The sequence below is a fragment of the Leptonychotes weddellii genome, chromosome 10 (genome assembly GCF_054177405.1).
Source record: "Leptonychotes weddellii isolate Sample4059 chromosome 10, ASM5417740v2, whole genome shotgun sequence".
Taxonomy (NCBI): domain Eukaryota; kingdom Metazoa; phylum Chordata; class Mammalia; order Carnivora; family Phocidae; genus Leptonychotes; species Leptonychotes weddellii.
Window position 1 is genome coordinate 76,065,853 of NC_138378.1, and position 9,189 is coordinate 76,075,041.

General features: G+C 42.8%; 1 pseudogene; it reads left to right on the forward strand.

The window, feature by feature from the left end:
• The first annotated feature begins 3,937 nt into the window (after positions 1-3,937).
• Positions 3,938-6,962, forward strand: LOC115943587 (ARL14 effector protein pseudogene; annotated as a pseudogene).
• The last annotated feature ends 2,227 nt before the right edge of the window (positions 6,963-9,189 follow it).

Consider the following 9,189-nt stretch of genomic DNA (forward strand, 5'->3'; position numbering starts at 1 on the left):
ATTTGAAGGATCCTTCATCAACATCAAATATTCAGTGTAATTTTTACCTTTGTTTATTGTTAGGTGAAAAATGCTATATTGTTATTTTATTTTATTTTAATTTTTAAAAAGATTTTATTTATTTGACAGAGAGAGACACAGCGAGAGAGGGAACACAAGCAGGGGGAGCGGGAGAGGGAGAAGCAGGCTTCCTGCAGAGCAGGGAGCCCGACGCGGGGCTCGATCCCAGAACCCTGGGATCATGACCTGAGCCGAAGGCAGATGCTTAACCGACTGAGCCACCCAGGCACCCCTTATTTTATTTTTTTAAAGTAGGCTCTACACCCAGTGTGGAGCCCAAGCAGGGCTTGAACTGGACCCTGAGATCAAGGCCTGAGCTGAAATTAAGAGTTGGATGCTTAACTGACTGAGCCACCCAGGGCACCTCTATGTTGTTATTTTAATTTGCATGTCTCTATTAGTAAAGTTGGGTGTATGTTATCAGCCAGTTGTATTTCTTTTTCTGTAATATGCTTGCTTATATCCTTTGCCTGTTTTTCAGGGAAAGGGAATTCGGAATGGCAGAAAAATTCATGGCAATTTCTTCACTGCGTTGGGCATAGCTTGGGCTCCTGACACCTTGCTGAAGCATTTTGGAGGTGCCACTGAAGAGAAACAGGAAACAACTCAACACCAAAAACACCCCCAAATAATCCAACTAAAAAATGGGTGGAGGACCTGAATAAACATTTGGCAAAGAAGACATCCAGATGGCCAACAGACACATGAAAGCTGCTCACCATCACTCATTGTCAGGGAAATGCACATCACAACCACATGAGATATTATCTTACACCTGTCAGAATAGCAAAAGTCAAAAAGACAAGAAATAAGCCTTGGTGAGACAGTGGAGAAAAAGGAATCCTCACTCACTGTTGGTGGGAATACAAACTGGTGCAGCCACTGTGGAAAAGAGTATGGAGGTTCCTCAAAAAACTGAAAATAGAATTACCCTGTGATCTAGGAATTCCACTACTAGGTATTTGCCTAAAGAAAAGGAAAACACTAATTTGAAAAGATATATGCATCCCTATGTTTATTGCAGCATTATTTACAATAGCCAAGATATGGAAGCAACTTGTGTCCATACACAGATGACTGGATAAAGAAGATGTGGTATATGTACACACACACACACACACACACACACACACACACACAGGAATATTATTCCGCCATAAAAATAATGAGATATTGTTGTTTGTGACAACATGGATCGATCTAGAGGATATAATGCTAAGTGAAATAAGTCAATCAGAGAAAGACAAATACCATATGATTTCACTCGTATGTGGAATTTAAGAAACAAAACAAACAAAGAAAAAAGAGACAAACAAAAAACAGACTCTTAAACAAAGGGAACTGGTAGTTGCCAGAGGGGAGGTGGGTGGGGGAAGAGGGTGACATGGATAAAAGGGATTAAGAGGCACAAAATTCCAGTTACATAATAAATAAGTCACAGCGATGAAAAGTCCAGCATAGGGAACATAGTTAGTAACACTGTAATACTGTTGTTTGGTGACACATGGTGACTACCCTTATTGTGGTGAGCCCTAACTCATACTTGGAATTGTTGAATCATGTTGTACACCTGAAACTAATTCAACACTGTATGTCACTTGTACTTCAATAAAAATAAAATTCAATTAAAAAAAAGGAGAAACAGGAAACAAGCCACAGAAATGAGCAAACCTGATTAGAGGAGTGAGTTTAGAAGAGCAAAATGAACAGAGATTGTTGAGGCCAGAGAACAAGCCTGAAAGGGCAATGAAAAGGAAAAAGCCTTAAATTTCTGAGTGGTGAGTCTTTCGAGAAGGGTGGTTGATGTGTACGTACTCTTTCTGCCAGAATGTGCACCAACCTGAATTTCCATAGGTGGGCTTTATTCAGTTTAAGGAAGTTCTTTCTCAATATAAGTGCCAGTCCTTGTCTCCATTTCTATTCTCAGCGACATTTCAACTCAATGGGAGATAGTTTTGATGCTGTCCCTCTTACACTTCAAATCGTGGAGTATGATCTTCCAAGTACCTCTATGTTCCTTTTTTTTGTTTTTTTTTAAAGCTAGAGAAATGTAAAATACAGTGGTCAGGTCAGCCTGATTTCATTTAATGAAAAGTTTGGGGCTCTTTGTACTGTAGTGTTTGGAACTGTTCTTCCGCCTTCCCCAGGAGCATGAGGTCTCAGTACTTTTCAGGGCTCATTTATGGAGCTATGTCCTCTGCCTGGATGTTGACTCTGGCACCCGAGTTAGTATGACAGCAGCTCAGCCCAGCAGCGGAGAGGTCCCCTCTCTCCACAGGACCTGAGCAAGTGTTTTGCATTCAGGGAGTTTCCATGATGGCATATAACCCAAACATCAGCCCTCCTTGTGTGTGTTCTCGGTCTCTGCTTCGCTGCAACAGTCTTGACTCTGATCTCATTACTGGGCTCTTAGCTTATTCCTCAGAAAGCATCCTCTGTACCCAAAGCAGGAGTGAACAATGCAGTAAGAGGAAGGTGCTGTCAAGGCTGTGGGAGCCCCTGACTTCCCTCTCCTATGAACAGACTTAGAGTCCAAGGTAGAAAACCTAGGCACTGTCAACTCCTTCCAACTCCTCACTTCCACATTCCCCCAGTGGCTAGATCCTACCAAATCTCCAAGACCTATGATCCGCTTTTTCGTCTTTATTATCCCTGGTTTAGTCTAAGTCCTTTCTTCCTTTCCTGAGTGAATGCATCCGTCTGCTGGCTTCCTCCAGTCACATCCTCCTCCCATCCATTTAATCATAATTTCATTCATTCATTCATTCATTCATTCATTCATATGATGTTCTGTGAGAATTGACTTGTCTCTGTGCCAAACACATTCAAGGAATGCCACAAGGCTGTGAGTTATTAGTTACAAAGAAGACATCCAGGCTATCAGTCCTCTTGGTTCAAAGGAGTTGGGGGACTTTCCAGGGTGGGGTTTCACAGGCAGATGAACTTGAGGTGGGCCTTGAAGTATGTGTAGGTAATGTGGAAAATTCAATGAGTCATCTGCCTATAGTTAGTCCCCATTATTTCTTGCTGCAGTGGTGTGATTTGTTCACCTTCATGCCCAGCGAGGCTCCTTCTGATTTCATTTAGGTCACTTTTAGTTGGGTCTTCAGTTATTAGGAGCCCAAAATATTGTGCAGGTGGGATGTAGCCCAGCGCAGGTGGGATGGCTCTTTCCTGGCTTGCAGTAATGGGGTCACAGAAGGTGCCGTTTGTTTCTCTGATTTCCCCAAGGTCAAGCCCGTAGGCTGGCTTGAGGGAGAAGACGAGGGTCAGGAGCTGGTGCGTGGGTCAGGGAGCTTCTCTTTCATTCTTATCTTAAGCCAGAGAGTGCCCAGCACATCCAGAAATCATGAGCACCCAAGCTGGGAAGGCACCTTGGCCATCATCTAGGTCAGAGGTCAGGCAGGTGATGTAAATGAGTGAAACAGACCCCTCTTCGCATAATAAACATGTAGGAATAGCCTTCATTTTATGAGGAAAGTTGCTCTCTAGAATTTTTCCTGATGCAGATGGACCTCCTGATTGACTGTTCATTTTTCTTATGGGAATGGAAAAAGAAAAACGTTTTTTGAAAAATAAACCACTTAATACTTAGCTTTCCCAGGTTGCAGGGACAACAGGCTGTACTAGGAACGTGAACTGGAAACGGAATGACCATAGGTGGCACCAAGTGGTTGTTGCCAAATGGGAATCCTGGAGCAGTATGATAGGTCTTCTGATTTCTCAAGAGAAGCCTGAAACATGACTTAAAATTTTTTTAAAAAAATCCCTTTGTTTCTTGCACGTATGCACTATAGGACACACAGCGGGAAGTAGAGTCTGGTGGTAGAGGCATTAGGGGTAGGAGTGCAGGGGGGTGGGGTGAAGATGCAGGGAGATGGAGCCAGGAGCAGGGGCCTTTGAGGGACAGAAGCTGAATTCTGACCTAGGTGAGAAACAGGCAAATGAGATAAAAAAGAACACTACAGAAAATGCAGAAAAGCATAAAGAAGAAAATGAAAGTCACAATCCTGCTATGCAAAAAATTAAGAAAGTGAAATTAGAAACCCAGGGGCGCCTGGGTGGCTCAGTTGGTTAAGTGTCTGCCTTCGGCTCAGGTCATGTTCCCAGGGTCCTGGGATCAAGCCCCGCATTGGGCTCCCTGCTCGGTGGGAAGCCTGCTTCTCCCCCTTCCTCTGCCGCTCTCCCTGCTTGTGCTCTCTCGCATGCGCTCTCTCAAATAAATAAATAAAATCTTAAAAAAAAATAAATTAAGAAAAAAAGCGCGTTAGACTCTTGATTTTGGCTCAGGTCATGATCTCAGGGTCATGGGATCAAGCCCCGTGTTAGGCTCTGCACTCAGCACAGAGTCTGCCTGAGATTCTCTCTCTCCCTCCGCCTCTGCCCCTACCTCCCCACCCCAACACACGCATTCTCTCTCTCTCTAAAAAACAAAGTCCCATGTACAACTGTTGCACCAAAACAATAAAATATCTAGGAATAAACTTAACTACAGAAAAAGCACTAAATTTTTTTTTTTTTTTTAAGATTTTATTTATTTGACAGAGAGAGGCAGTGAGAGAGGGAACACAAGCAGGGGGAGTGGGAGAGGGAGAAGCAGGCTTCCCGGCAAGCAGGGAGCCCGATGTGGGGCTCGATCCCAGGACCCTGGGATCATGACCTGAGCCGAAGGCAGACGCTTAACGACTGAGCCACCCAGGTGCCCCTGAGCAGCAATTTTTAAGAGTTAGCGCTGTGAGCTGCCCCCCCCACCCCCAGCTGTCCCCTCTGGGGCAGGTGACCCTGGGGCCAGCTGGAGGGGTGGGGGCCCAGGGAGGAGGGCCTGCCAGAGTCCCTCAGGAACGAGGTTGTCACATGCCCTTCGAGTCTCATCTTTGTGTCTGTCACCTCTTACTGCCCTCTAGTTTAGGGGCGGGGGGCCCTGGCAGACACACTATACCTGCTTTGTGACTACGTGCGTCTCCCCGAGGGTGTGTTCCTGGTGCCTTGTGCAATGACTGCTGAGTCGCGGGGCCCACGTCGGAATGCCCTTCCCAGGCAGCTGACATGATGAAACCTGGCTGGCCCAGCTCCCCTGTGAACGCTTGCTCCCCTCATCTCTACTGTGTGCCCTGAGCAGACACCTGACATGGTAGCGTGAATGGGTTTCAGAGAGCATTCACAACACACCTGTGTTGAGTGAGATTTTGCTTTGTGTATGTAGCACGATTCCCAGGGATCAATGAGGGTGACACCAACAAAATAAACAGATGTGTAATGTAGATTGTTTGTATTGCTAATAATAATGAATAGGATAGCTATTTATTGAGTATTTGCTATGGGCCAGTCTTTGGGCTAAGAGCTTTTATGCATTAATTTATACATTTAAGCCTCACAAAACCTCCCTGGGTTAGGTACAGTTAATACCCTCATTTAAAAAAATTGTTCGGGGGCGCCTGGGTGGCTCAGTTGGTTGTATCTGACTCTTGATTTCGGCTCAGGTCATGATCTCAGGGTTGTGAGATCGAGCCCTGTGTCCAGCTCTGTGCTCAGCAGGGAGTCTGCTTCTCTCCCTCTCCTTCCCCACCCCCCCACATTCTCTCTCTCTTTCTCTCAAATAAATACAGCTTAAAAAATTGTTCTGAGTTTTTTAATTAAAAACTTTTAAGTTAAAAAAATTTATTATTGAAGTATAGTTGACATACAATGTTGTATTAGCTTCAGGAGCACAACATAGTGACTTCAATTCTATACTTTACACCATCTTCACCAAGGTAAGTGTAGCTACCATCCGTCTCCCTACACCATTATTACAATATTATTAACTGTATCCCCTGTGCTGTACTTGTGCAAAATTAGGTGAAGGGGGTTAAGAGGTACAAGCTTCCAGCTATAATACCCTCATTTTAATAATGAGGAAACTGAGACCCAGGGAAGTTAAGTAATCTGCCCAAAGTCCACAGTGGTGGGGCCCGGACTTAATCACATGTCCAGGTACCTGACCATGAAAACACGTTCATAGGAATTAACTGTAAAATAAAGAAAATATTGAACTTACATTGCTTATATTGCTTTATTTATCACTGTCTTTTTTTTTTTTTTTTTTTTTAAAAGATTTTTTTTATTTATTTATTTGAGAGAAAGAGTGAGAGAGAGAGAGAGAGCACAAGAGGGGGGAGCGGGAGAGGGAGAAGCAGACTCCCTGCCAAGCAGGGAGCCCGATGCGGGACTCGATCCCGGGACTCCAGGATCATGACCTGAGCCGAAGGCAGTCGCTTAACCAACTGAGCCACCCAGGCGCCCTATTTATCACTGTCTTATAATAAGTTTTAAGGCTGTAAGTTTAAAGGAGAAAAGGAAGACTTTCCTGAGCAAGACAGGAAACCTAGCACATAGGCAGACTTGAGAATTTGCAGAAGTCGTGTTTGTGACTCATTTTACATAAAAAATTAGCCAAAAAAATTTGCATGTAATTGACTTAGATGAGTGCAAAATTTGGAAGACAGCTTGTACTTGACTGGAAACTTTGTCCAAAATGAACACAGATAATCAATGGCAGTGTGGATGTTGATTCTAAGAATAGCAGAGAAGAAAACCTGATTCAGATGGAAGAACTGCTAAAGCTTTGCGGTCATTACAATTTGCAAACCCACGAAAGCAAACTGAATTTGCTCCAGAAACTGGAACAAGACAAAAAAATAGGCTCACAAGGAAGGCAACAGCTGGTTCTGACAGGTAAGTGATACCGGCGAAGAGTGAGGCCTGTGATCGCCAGGGTCTCCTGATTTTCAGGATGTTTCTATGTTTGTCCTGCCTGGGGTTCCACCAAATGTGGGGCTCCATGCTGCTGAGACCTCAAGCGACTACATGAGCAAATTGAAATCAAAGGAGGAGAAATCATTCATAACAAACATGCTGGATAATTTGTGGCATCAAATTATCGGATCTTTAAAGATCTCTTCTTTATTTCTTTTCTTTTTATATATATATATATATATATTTTTTTTTTAAGATTTTATTTATTTATCTGAGAGAGAGAGAATGAGAAAGAGAGAACACATGAGAGGGGATAGGGTCAGAGGACGAAGCAGACTCCCTGCCGAGCAGGGAGCCCGATGCGGGACGATCCAGGGACTCCAGGATCATGACCTGAGCCGAAGGCAGTCGCTTAACCAACTGAGCCACCCAGGCGCCCCTTTTTTTTATATTTTATTTATTTATTTTAGAGAGAGAGAGCGAGGAGAGGGGCAGAGGGAGAGGGAGAGAATCTCAAGCAGACTTCCCACCGACTGTAAGCCCGATGTGGGCTCCATCCCACCACCTCAAGATCACGACCTGAGCTGAAACCAAGAGTCGGACACCCAACTGACAGAGCCACCCAGGCTCCCCAAAGGTCCCTTCTGTATTTCTAAAACTGTCATTCTAAGATACATTTTAAAGTTGACTGCCAAATGATGAAAATTTGAAAACCACCTCAACATGCACTCAGTGTGCACTAATGTTGCATTTAGGGTACTTCAAGATTCATTAGTTGATGTAAATTTAAATGGGCTATTACTCAGCAGTCAGATTTAAGCCTGTCTGGGTCAATGTCCACAAGTAGGTAAAGGCGGTCCTTCATCGGCACAGTTCGAATGCCAGTTACCATGGTATATACTGGGAGTAGCTACCTGAACTACAAATACCCCTGCTAGCTATTTGGTCCACAGATCATTATGTAACAGATGTGCTTCACGATCAGTGACCAGTCATGGTACTTCTCTCAAATTCTGCTAATGATTTGTTACTGACATCCGTCATTCAGTTTGCTCATAGACAGCAAAGCATGGGTGCATTGTCTCCTTCTGTGACATTTTACAAAAATGGATCATCAAAAGAACTGGCCAACAAAGATGAAAGTGTAGTGAAGAAATGAAAACTGTTAATGCTAGAAGTGAGATCTGAATTGAACGTAAATGGAGTTGTAGAAGAAATCACTGATGGGAATGTTGACGCTGCTGCTATTCCAGAGCCGAAATTCGCAGCTAGAGGAACCTCGTGAAGGCACGCCTAGTGTAAATGGGGAAACTGGTTGTGATGAAAAGGATGAATATGGCCCAAAGGAAGTGATGGTAAAAAAAATTCACAGTAAAGGAAATTGCAGAGAGATTTTGCAATGTTGTAAGCACAGCTGATAAAACGGCAGAAGCGGATCCAAACTTAAAAAGAGTATGCCAAGTTGCAATGGTATAGAAAAGATGCTTACTCAGTATCATAAGGTAACAAACTACTCTCGATTAGTTGTTTACAATGAAATAACACAAATCTCAATGTTTCTAATATTTTAAATTATAGTGTACTAGTACTTATTACAATTATTCATTTTATTTTACACTTATAACTGACGGTAAGAGTTTTTAATATTTTGACAGATTTTTAAAGGTCACAGAACAATCATTTCCCCCATCAATTATTAAGATTGCTTTGAATGGCCATTTTTATGGTCTGACGTTACCGTACAAGGCAAGGATTGTCTGTAGCTGGGGACAGTGCCTACTTCAGAGAAAATTAATTTTGATAAAACTAGGTGGTTGAGTGTTAAACTATTTTGGAAATAATCTACATATCTAAGTGCTAAAATATTTCTTCTATTTTTCCTCAAAAAAGTTTTAATATTGTATTTTTTCATTATGCCTATTTAGGAGACCAGACTTTTAGTGAGCATGCAAAACGTTAACAGAGAAAAGTATATCTAATTTAGAGTACTCTGTAATAAAAGCGGAGTTTTGGGAAGATTAAAAAAAAAAAAGACAGGAAATCCAGAGCTAATTAAGAAAAAAGTAGACAAAATCACCTACATATATAACAGTTTTTTTAAACATGGCAGAAGACACCATAAATAAAGTCAAAAGACATTTTGGGAAAGTATTTGTAATACAAATGACAGAAAAATAGTTAATATCACACAGAAAGATTGTACAGGTTAGGGGTGCCTGGGTGGCTCAGTCGGTTAAGTGGCTGCCTTCGGCCCAGGTCATGATTCCGGGGTCCTGGGATCAAGCCCCACGTCGGGCTTCCTGCTGAGCTGGGAGCCTGCTTCTCCCTCTCCCTGCTGCTCCCCCTGCTTGTACTCTCTCTCTCTAATAAAAAATAAAAAATCTTAAAAAAAAA